We start from the raw sequence: 10,327 nt of genomic DNA, 5'->3' as shown, positions 1-10,327 counted from the left end.
GATAGAGATAGAGATAGAGATAGATATCGCCTAACAAAATAACCAATGAAGATTCACAACTACTTATAATAAAACAGCTGCAATTTGGGATTAAAGAAGGATTTTATGTTAATATGAAAAATATGCATAACTGATAGGAAGAAATACAAAATAAAGAAAATTTTAAAATTACAGGAGTTTGAAAGACTCGTTGCTGCTGTCAGGTGCTGTCGAGTTGAGTAGGACTCATAGCGAACCTATGAACAAAAGATCTAAAACCATTCCTATCCTGCACCATCCTCACACTTCCTGACACACAAAAGCTCATTGCAGCACTTTGTCAATCCACCTAGTTGAGGGTGTTCCTGTCCTTTGCCGATCCTCCGCCTTTCCCAGCATCATGTCCTTCTCCAAAGAATAACACCTCCTGGCAACATGCCCAAAGTATTTGAGGTGAAATCTCACCATTTTTGCCTCCAAAGAGCACTCTGGCTGCACCCTATCCAAGATATATGTTTGTTCTCTTGGATGTTCGTGTGCTCTCCTCCAACACCACAGCTCAAAGGCGTCAATCATTTTTCTGTCATCCTTATTCATTGTCCAGCTCTCAGATGCATAGTAATTAGAAAGAGCATGGCCTAAATCAGACACATCTTAGTCCTCAAACTGACATCATTACTCCTCAATAATTTGGAGAGGTCCCTAATTGCAGATTTTCCCAGTGTAATGCATCTCTTTATTTCCTGACTGCTGGTACCAAGAGTATTAATCATGGATCCAAGCAAGATGAAATTGTTGATGGTTTCAATCTCCTCTCCATCCATCAGGATGCTATTAGTCCAGTGGCAAAAATTATTCACATTAACAAAAAATAAGGCCCCAGAAATTGATGGGATACCAATTGACTTATTTCAATTAACAGATGCAGCTTGGATGTGTTCAACACTCTGTGCCAGGAAATTTGGATGGCAGTTGTCTGGCCAACAGATTGGAGGAAGTTCAAATTTGTTCCCATTCACAAGATAGGTGATCAAACAGAATGTGCAAATTATGGAACAATACCATTAATATCAGATGTAAGCAAAATACTGCTGAAAATCACTCAAAAATGGCTAGAACAATACATAGATAAGAGAGTGCCAGAAGTTCAAGCATAATTTAGAAGAGGCCATGGCATCAGGGATATCATTGCTGATGTCAGATGGATCCTGGCTAAAAGTAAAGAATACCAGAAGAATGTCTGTTTGTGCTTTATTGATTATGCAATAATCATAACAAGTTTTGATTTGACTGTTTTGATCATAACAAGTTGTGGCTGAAATTAAGAATGGGAATTCCAGAGCACTTAATTGTGCTGACGTGGAACCTATACTTGGTCCAGGAGGTTGAACAGAGCAGGGGAACACTGCATGGTTTAAAATTGGGAAGGGAGTGTGTCAGGATTATTTTCTGTCCCCATACCTATTTAATCTGTATGCTGAACAAATTATACAAGAAGCTGGACTCTATGAAAAGGAGTGTGGCATAAGAATTGGAGAGAGACTTATCAATAACCTCCATTATGCAGATGACACTACCTTGCTTGCTGTGAGAAGGACTTGAATGAAGCACTTGTTGCAGAAAATCAAGGAATACATCCTTCAGTATGGATTGCATCTCAATGTCAGGAAAATGAAGATTCTTACTTTAAGGACTTAGACTTTGTCATTTTCAGACAATGTTGTTGTTATGTGTCCTTGAGTAACTTGAGAATCATAGTGACCCAGTGTACAACCGTTCTGAACCTTGCTCTATCCTGAGCCAACTTCATTGTCTCTGACACAACCATTACACAACCATTACCAGTTACTGAGTCAACTCTGTTTATATTAACTTATGTTCCAAAGGCTCAAATTAAAGTCACTGGTTAAAATTTAAAGAGCAAATTTCTGCACAATCATAAAATCTATAGGATGGAAAGAATCTAAAAATTGTTTAGGTCAACTGGTACTCTGAGACTTAACCTCCATTTACATCATCACTGCTAAGATAAATAATGTTGTAAATGGCTATTTGGCCGCTGGATCACATTACCAAATTGTGTTTACATCATAAACATATGTACTAAACACACAGTACAGCAATTTTTCATTCTGCATAATTTTACCCCTCATTCTCTTTTCCTCTTCTTAACTTTTCTCATCTACTACTCATCTTCTACTGTCAGAGATTGAAGTGTATCATCTAAAAGTGGTGTTGTTGTTGTTGTTGTTGTTGTTGTTATGCACCATCGAGTCGCCTGCAACTCATAGCGACCTTATGTACAACAGCCCTAAACCCTCATCTATCCTGTGCCAATCTTGTTGTCTCTGACACACCTACCTCCATTAACCCAGTCATTGAATCAATCCATTTCATTGAGGGGCTTCCTTTCCTGTACTGTCCCTCCAGACTCCCAAGCGTGACATCCATCTCCAAGGACTGAGCTTGCCTTGCAATATGTCCAAAGTATGTCAGATGGAGCTTCAGAATACTTGCCCCCAAGAAGCAGCCTGGTTTCACCCTCTCCAGGATGAACCCATTCATTCTCTTAGCAGTCTGTGGTATATATTCAATAACTCTTCTCCAACACCACAGCTCAAAAGCATGAATTCTCTTTCTATCACACTTAGTCCAGCTCTCAGATGCATAGCAAGTGATTGGAAAGACCATGGCCTGTATCAGGCACACCTTAGTCTCCAGATTGACATCATTGCTCTTCAGCAGACTTTCTCAATCCAATACGTTTTTTAATTTCCTAGCAGCTGATGCCAGAAGTATTGATTGTGGAGCCAAGCAAACGAAAACTGTTTACAATCTCAATCTCTTCACCGTCCATCACGATGCTGCCAATCAGCCCAGTGGTGAGAATCTTTGTTTTCTTGAGGTTGAGCTTCAATCCATATTGAAGACTGCAGTCCTTGACCTTCTGCAGCAAGCGCTTCAGGTTCTCCTCAGTTTCAGCAAGCAAGGTTGTGTCATCTGCATAATGCAGATTGTTGATGAGTCTTCCTCCAATCCTGATGCCACATTTCTCCTCATAGAGCCCAGCCTCCTCAATGCTGTGTTCTGCATATAGATTTAAAAGGTATGGAGATAGGACACATCCCTAGCATACACCTTTTCCAATTTTGAACCATGCAGTGTTCCCTTGCTCTGTTCTGAAGACTGCCTCCTGGTCCAAGTATTGATTTTACACTAAGTACAGTCAAGTGTTCTGGGATTCTCATTCTTCTCAGAGTTAGACACAGTTTGTTGTGATCCAAACGGTCAAATGCCTTTGCACAGTCAATGAAACAGATAGACATTCCTCTGGTATTTCCTGATTTTAGCCAAAATCCATGTAGCATTAGCTAAGTGTTGTAAATCCTAACCCCTATACCAGTGATGCTCTGGCAGTCTTGTCATTAGGAAGTTGTACTGGTAACTTAAAGACAGAGAGCCTTCAGCAGTTCAGACCTACCAGAATCTCCACAATAGAAAGATAAGAAATCCACTTCTGTTGAGATTACTAGTAATGGCAACTGAGTGGACAGTAAAATCTATAAATAATGTGACATCGGGATTGGAAAAAGACTCATTAACAGCATACATTATGCAGATGATAGAACTTTGCTTGCTGAAAGTGAAGAGGATGTGAAATACTTGCTGGAGAAGATGAAGAACTGCAATCTTCAGTATGGGTTACATCTCAACATCAAGAAAACGAATGTTCTCACTACAAAATGAACAGTCTACATTGTGATAGATGGAGAAAAGGCTGAAAGGGTCAATGTTTTCATCTCGCTTTGATCAACAATTGACACCCTTAGTACCAGCAGTCAGGAAATTAGGAGACAAATTGCCTTGGGCAATTCTACTGTCTGCGACCTCTCCAAAATGTTGAACAGCAATGATGTCAATTTGAAGACATGCCTGATTTAGGCGATGGTCTTCTCAATCATCTGCTATTATTCAACAGACACCAACACAATGAATAAGGATAACAGAAGAAGTATTGATTCCTTTGAATTGTGGTGCTGCAGAAGAGTTCTGAATATTCCATAGACTACCAGAAGAACAAACAAATATGTCTTGGGAAAAGGGCAACAAGCCTGCTCATTGGTGGCAAAGCTAGTGAAGCTTTTTCTTTCATACTTTGGACAAATAGCTAAGCAAGGCTAGTCTTTGGAAATAGACATCATGGTTGGAAAGATAGAGAGGGTCAGTGAAGGAGAGGAAGACCCTCAATGAGATGGATTGACACAGTGACTTCAGCAATGGGCTCTAGTGTGTCAGAGATGATGAGGACAGCACAGGACAGGGCAGGGTTGAGGGCAGCTGTTTGTAGGGTCATTATGAGTTGCACTCAACTCAACAGCACCTAACAAAAACAACACACTTGATATGTGTATGTATGTGTGTCTGTGATTGAAGAAGTACTGAATAGCACATAAAACAGATAACAAAAAGATCAGCAATTCAAATTCACCAGCCATTCTAAGGGAGAAAGATATTCAGATCCTATATAGATTTACAGACTTGAAAACCTTGTAGGGAAATTCTGCTTGGTCCTATTGGCTTGCAAGGAATCAAAAGTCATACAACAGGCATCAAGTTGATTGTTGTTGCTATTAGGTACCCTTCTACTTGTTTCAACCCTCTGCACAACAGAACGAAGTACTGTCCAATTAAGCAACATCATGGTTATATTCCCGGTAGAGAATGAATTTTCTTTGTTAATGAGGCAGTATTATTGTAGAGTGTGTCTCTTTTGAAATATAAAATGGACAAATTATGCAACAAAGTAAAGAAGAAAAGATGGGGGAAGATGGATGTCATATCACATGAAGATCGCCAAGAAGCCAAGGTACAAGGAATAGAAGCAGGTGAGACAAGGATCTTCCCCTCGAGCTGGCAGAGAGAAAGTCTTCTTCTAGAGCTGGGGCCCTAGTTTCCAACGTCTAGCCTCCTAAATTGGGTAAAAATATATTTTTGTTTGTCATAGCTCCCACATATGTTATTTTTGCTATAGCAACACCAAACAACTAAGACAACCACCCTTATAGATACTTCCTAGAATCAAGTCTAAGTTTTTGAAGCAGGATAGCTTGAGATCATGAAGACACATATAATTTTAAAAATAAGAAGTCACACAGAGACTTGTACATCAATGTTCATAGCAGCGTTATTCACCATCGCAAGAACATGGAAACAGCCCAGATGTCCAAGCACAAAAAAAAAAGAAAAAGGATTGAGAAATTATGGTACATTCACACAATGGAATACTATTGCAGATGCAATGATTTTGTAAATGATTACTTAGCTTGGGAGGGAGTGGAGGGCATTCGTTGAGTGAACCATCAGCTGAGTAACTAACTCAGTCCCACCTGGACAAATATTATATAAAACCATTATTGTAGAAAAAGTATGAGGATCCAAGGAATGGGGGAGGTGGGAAGCAGAGGGATGAGGATATGTGGGGCGGGGCGGGGTGGAGTAGGTGTGTGCATTAATTATGGGGTTGTACAATTTGATGGGAGGGCTGAGGGAGATTGGAAGAATCTGGTCTGAATAAAAATGTATTTTAATTTTGTAAATAAACTAGTATAATAAAAAATAAGTCAGAGAGGTAAAAAGACAGATGAGAGCAATTTTCAGTTGAAAAAGGAAAAGATTATTCCTTATGTGAAGCAGATCATCAGTGCTTACTAAATATTCATATGCTTCTCCACATCAAGGATATCATAATGCTAATCAAAAGGGCAGAGCGGACTTGCCAGATGAACGGGGGTCTGGAGCCCAGAGCTTGCCAGCACTTGGGCGTGCCAGGATGGTAAGGTCCTGAAGGGCCCAAGGGCCTGTCTTTCATTGCTTTTGTTCAGACATTCCTCGAGGCCGTATAGCCCTGGTGTACAAGTTGCCATACAGTGGTCACTTGTGGTTGCTGTGAGGCTGAACACTGTGACACTGATGTGTCAAATGCATTAATGGCTGGTTACCCAATGCGGACAGAGAGTGGGGTGGAGCTCCCCGATTGAAACAAGTTTGGAAGGAGGAGTGGCATCCACTTTCATAATAGCTTGCCTCCAGAAACCCTATGAACCTGGAGAGAGGATGAAAGGCACCCAAGCGTCGAGGACTCTCCTTCATAGAGTCGCTGTGAGTTGCCCTTAATAATGACAACAATCAAAAGGTGAGCATCTTTAATCCACTCTGTGGGATGAGCAGTCTCCTCCCATAAAGATTTACAGCCTCAAACACCTCATATAGGGTCAAAAGAAGTCAAAATCAAGTCAATAGCAGTAGGTTTGGGTTTGGGTTTTGCCTTGGAATGTTGTCACAACTAATTCTTATCAATAAAACTTAAGTAGATGCAGTATATTCTCCCCACATGAAAAAGTGGAGATAGTTCCTTTTCTAAGATTGCTCTTTTCCCCAACTGCATTGGATCTGAAGTTATTTGCCACAGGTAATGTGGCTACATGCTTGATGAAAACAGAAAGACACAGACTGAATGCTAGATGAAGATGGAGAGTATGTGTGTATGTGTGTGTAAAGCCATAGTTCAATTCAGCATCTTATTATTTTGTTAATCATTGTGTAGTCAGGCCTAACTGATACACTTCATTTATTCATCTGGGATAGACACTAAGGAGGGGAGAGGTGGCGGCGAGACCTGCTAGTCAAATTGATAGATCAGGGGTTACCTGCCTTAGACAATAGCACGTCATCACAGTTTCTAATTTGAGATTTGAAACCATCTCAAAGTCACTGTTTCTATGTCTCTGTATCACTAATTAGAAGATATAACATCATTAAAGGATGTTCAGACATTCAGACACTCTGCTTTGGAATCTTTGCCAGAATGAAACTGCACTAGCAAAGCTACATTCATTACACTGGTCACCTTGTAGAATCACTGCGAGCTCAGCATGAGATCATTGGATCAAAGAAGATGTGTGAAACTCACAGTAGGATCCATGGTACAGAACTGGTGGTGAGGGCTGCTCATTACATTACCCAGCGTTCTCTAAATAAGGATTCTCGGGTAATGTTCTTTCTTGTCATTACATCAGGAATAGTTATTCTTCTACTGTAAAATGAGATAACAATTTGTTGTGGTTCTTGTGTGCCGTCTAGCGGGAGTCCACTTACTGCTGACCATACAGCAGGTTTTTAGAGGCAGTAAATCACACAAGGGGAACTTGCCCATCTTTCTTCTGCTGAAAGGCTGGTGGATTCGAATCACATCCCTTTGAATTGGCAGTGCAACTCTTAGCACTAAGCTACCAGAGTTCGCTAATATTTGTGTGAGTGGTAAATTAGGTAATGCACTTAAAACGCTTAAAATGATACTTGGCACAGTTGCCAAGCAAACAAGTCAGTTCCGATTCGTGGCGGCCCTGTGCATCAGAGATGTGCTCCTCAGTGCTTTCATGAAGTAGGTCAGCAGACTTTTGTTCCAAGAATCCCCAGAGTGGACTTGAACCTCAAACCTTTCCATTAACAGCGGATATCATTAATCATTTGCACTTTCTAGAAATTCCACCTGGACCAAAGAAAGTACCAAAGAAATATTTACAATTATTAGTATTTTTTAAAGTAATAATTGTGCATTGCTATTGTTAGATATCATCAAGTCAACTCCTATTCATAAAGGAGACCTTATGTGTAGCCGATTGAAATTTGCCTGATACTATGGCATTAATATGTTGTAGTTCTGTTAATATATTTGGTAATAAGATCAACCTTGAAGGCTACTCATAGCAAATCTCTCTTATGTCTCCAACGATTGTGTGTGCTTAGGTTGTTATTCAAAACTGCCAAGCTGTATCAGCTATAAATAAATAAAAATTAACATACTAACCTAGTTACTTACTTTTATAAATGCTTGGAAAATGAAAATGAAACAACAATGGAAAGCTAATACAAATTCATAGAATGTCCTTCATTGTGGCATTGTCATTGTTACCAAATAACATAAAACTTGCGAACCTTAACCTCCAGGACTGGAGGGAGGAACGAAAGTGCTAACCAGGCTCTATAAATGAAGGTTAACTTTGACAGCTTAAAACCTTACAAAGGGACATCTTTTGCAGCTAGTCCTTCAAACCACTCATGCTGACAACTCACGGTCCTGTCAGAATTCTGCATTAAAGTATAGCTGTGCTGCCCATTATCCAAATAAATTCCTAGGATCCACTGTACAGTAATATATTCAAATGACTTGAGAAATCTAAGCCTTAAGGTCATTTTGATAATGCACTCAAAACACTGTTGTCCCTAAATTCAAAGCAAGGTCCGGTTTATCACATTTAATAAATATTTGCTGTCTTTCGTAGCTACCGGGCTATGATCTGTGAGTATAAAATGAAAAAGTAAAGACTAAACCTAAAATGAAGGCTTTATATTGGAGTAGAGAAGACAAACAGAAGTAGCTATTCTGCATCATTAAGCATTATTCACTGTTTTCATCGTATTTATCAAGAGAAGTATCTATTTATTTGCTTACATGTTTACTTTCTACCTCCCCTACCAGGTCATTAGCTCATTGATGGCAAATACAGTGACTGATCTGTGAGTTCAATGCTAATAAAGATTATATCACAAAGTAAAGACTCAATAAATCCTTGTTAAATGGTTGTGTACCCACACGTAAAATTAGTATAAATCAACAGATTTTATGTATACAACCATTTAGCGGATGTAATGGAACAGACCAATTTGTAACTGCAGCAACAATTATTTTTTAAAAAATTTTTAAAATGCTAGGGGTAAACTTAATAAGGAATGTTAAAATTTAAAATTCAACATGAGAAAATTGTACGGATTCTTAAAAGAGAAGAATCAAATAAGTGCAGGACTACACCATTTTGTAGATAAGCACTTTATAAAGATCTCAATTCTTCCCAAGCTAATTCATAAATTGAAAAATCCCAATAAAATATTCTCAGATATTGTTCTAGGATTACACAGGCAATTTTGAAATTTAGATGGAAAAAAATTAGCAATGTACTAATCAAATCCACTGCAATCAAGTCAATTCCAACTCAGTGTGACCTTGTGGGACATAATAGAAATGTTTCTAAGATTTTTACAAAATCATCCCTATAGATCTTTCTTCCACAGAGCACCTACATAATTCAATCTTTCAATGTTTTGATTGACAGTCAAACACTTTAACCACTGACTCATCAGGGCATGTTAAAGTAGCAATAAGAACAAGAAAATCTCTAAAATCTTGTTAGACAATAAATAAATTGTAAAGCTTTAAAAATCAAAACAGTGTTGTATAGAGAAAAGGGCAATAGACAAAAAGAAAGAGACAACAACATCAATAAGTAGATTTTCTCATTTATATAGGAAGTTGTTATTGTTGCTGTTGTTTAATGCCTATGAGTCAACTACAACTCAGAACAACCCTATGAACAATGCTCTCCTGTGCCACCCTTATAATCTAAAATATGCTCAAACTCAATGCTACAGTCACTGGGTCTTACTCTGTCCTGTGCCATCCTCATAATCTCAGATATATTCAAGGGCATTGTTACAGTCACTGTGTCAATAGATACAGTGGCCTTCAATGACGTAAAAGAAGATGTTGTCAAATCTATAATTGTTGTTATAAATATGTGTCATGAAGTCAACTCTGACTCATAGCAACTCTATGTACAACAGCTCTGAATCCTGCTCTATCTTGAGCCAATTTCATTGTCTCTGACGCACCTACCCTCGTTACCCCAGTCACTGAGTCAATCCATCTCATCCAGGGTCTTCCTCTCTTGAACTGTCCCTCCACCCTTCCAAGCAAATCTATAATGAGAAAGATTTAATAAGCACTGTGGATAATACTCAGTAGCCACTAGGAAAATGATGCAACTAGATTTATAAATTATACCATACACAATGAAAATTCCAATTGTACTTAAAATTTAAGCATAAATTGAATTACCGTTTAATCTTAAAGTATAAGTAATCATGATAACTACACCAAAATCCAAAAGAGAAAAGATTGACAATTTCAGTACACCACAAGTAAAAGAATAGTTGCAATTCTGGTCATAGATAAACCTCATTGCCAGCTGACACAGTGACTATAATAGTGGGCTCCAGTATATCAGAGATGGTGAGGATGGCACAGGATAAACCAAGTTCAGGTCTGTTGTTCACAGGGTCCCTATGAATCATAGTCAACTCAAAGGCACTTAGCAACATTAAGTGCATTGTGTTGCATTGTGCTGTGTTGTGTTGTTAGTCACCATCAATTTGACTACTGTACATAATGACCGTGTAGACAATGAATCTGAACCTTGCCCTCTCCTGTGCTATCCTTATTATGCTTGATATT

The sequence above is a fragment of the Elephantulus edwardii genome, unplaced genomic scaffold, assembly GCF_000299155.1.
Source record: "Elephantulus edwardii isolate Elephantulus edwardi_28Jun2011 unplaced genomic scaffold, EleEdw1.0 scaffold00256, whole genome shotgun sequence".
Classification (NCBI taxonomy): domain Eukaryota; kingdom Metazoa; phylum Chordata; class Mammalia; order Macroscelidea; family Macroscelididae; genus Elephantulus; species Elephantulus edwardii.
Note: the sequence above shows the minus strand (reverse complement) of the source record.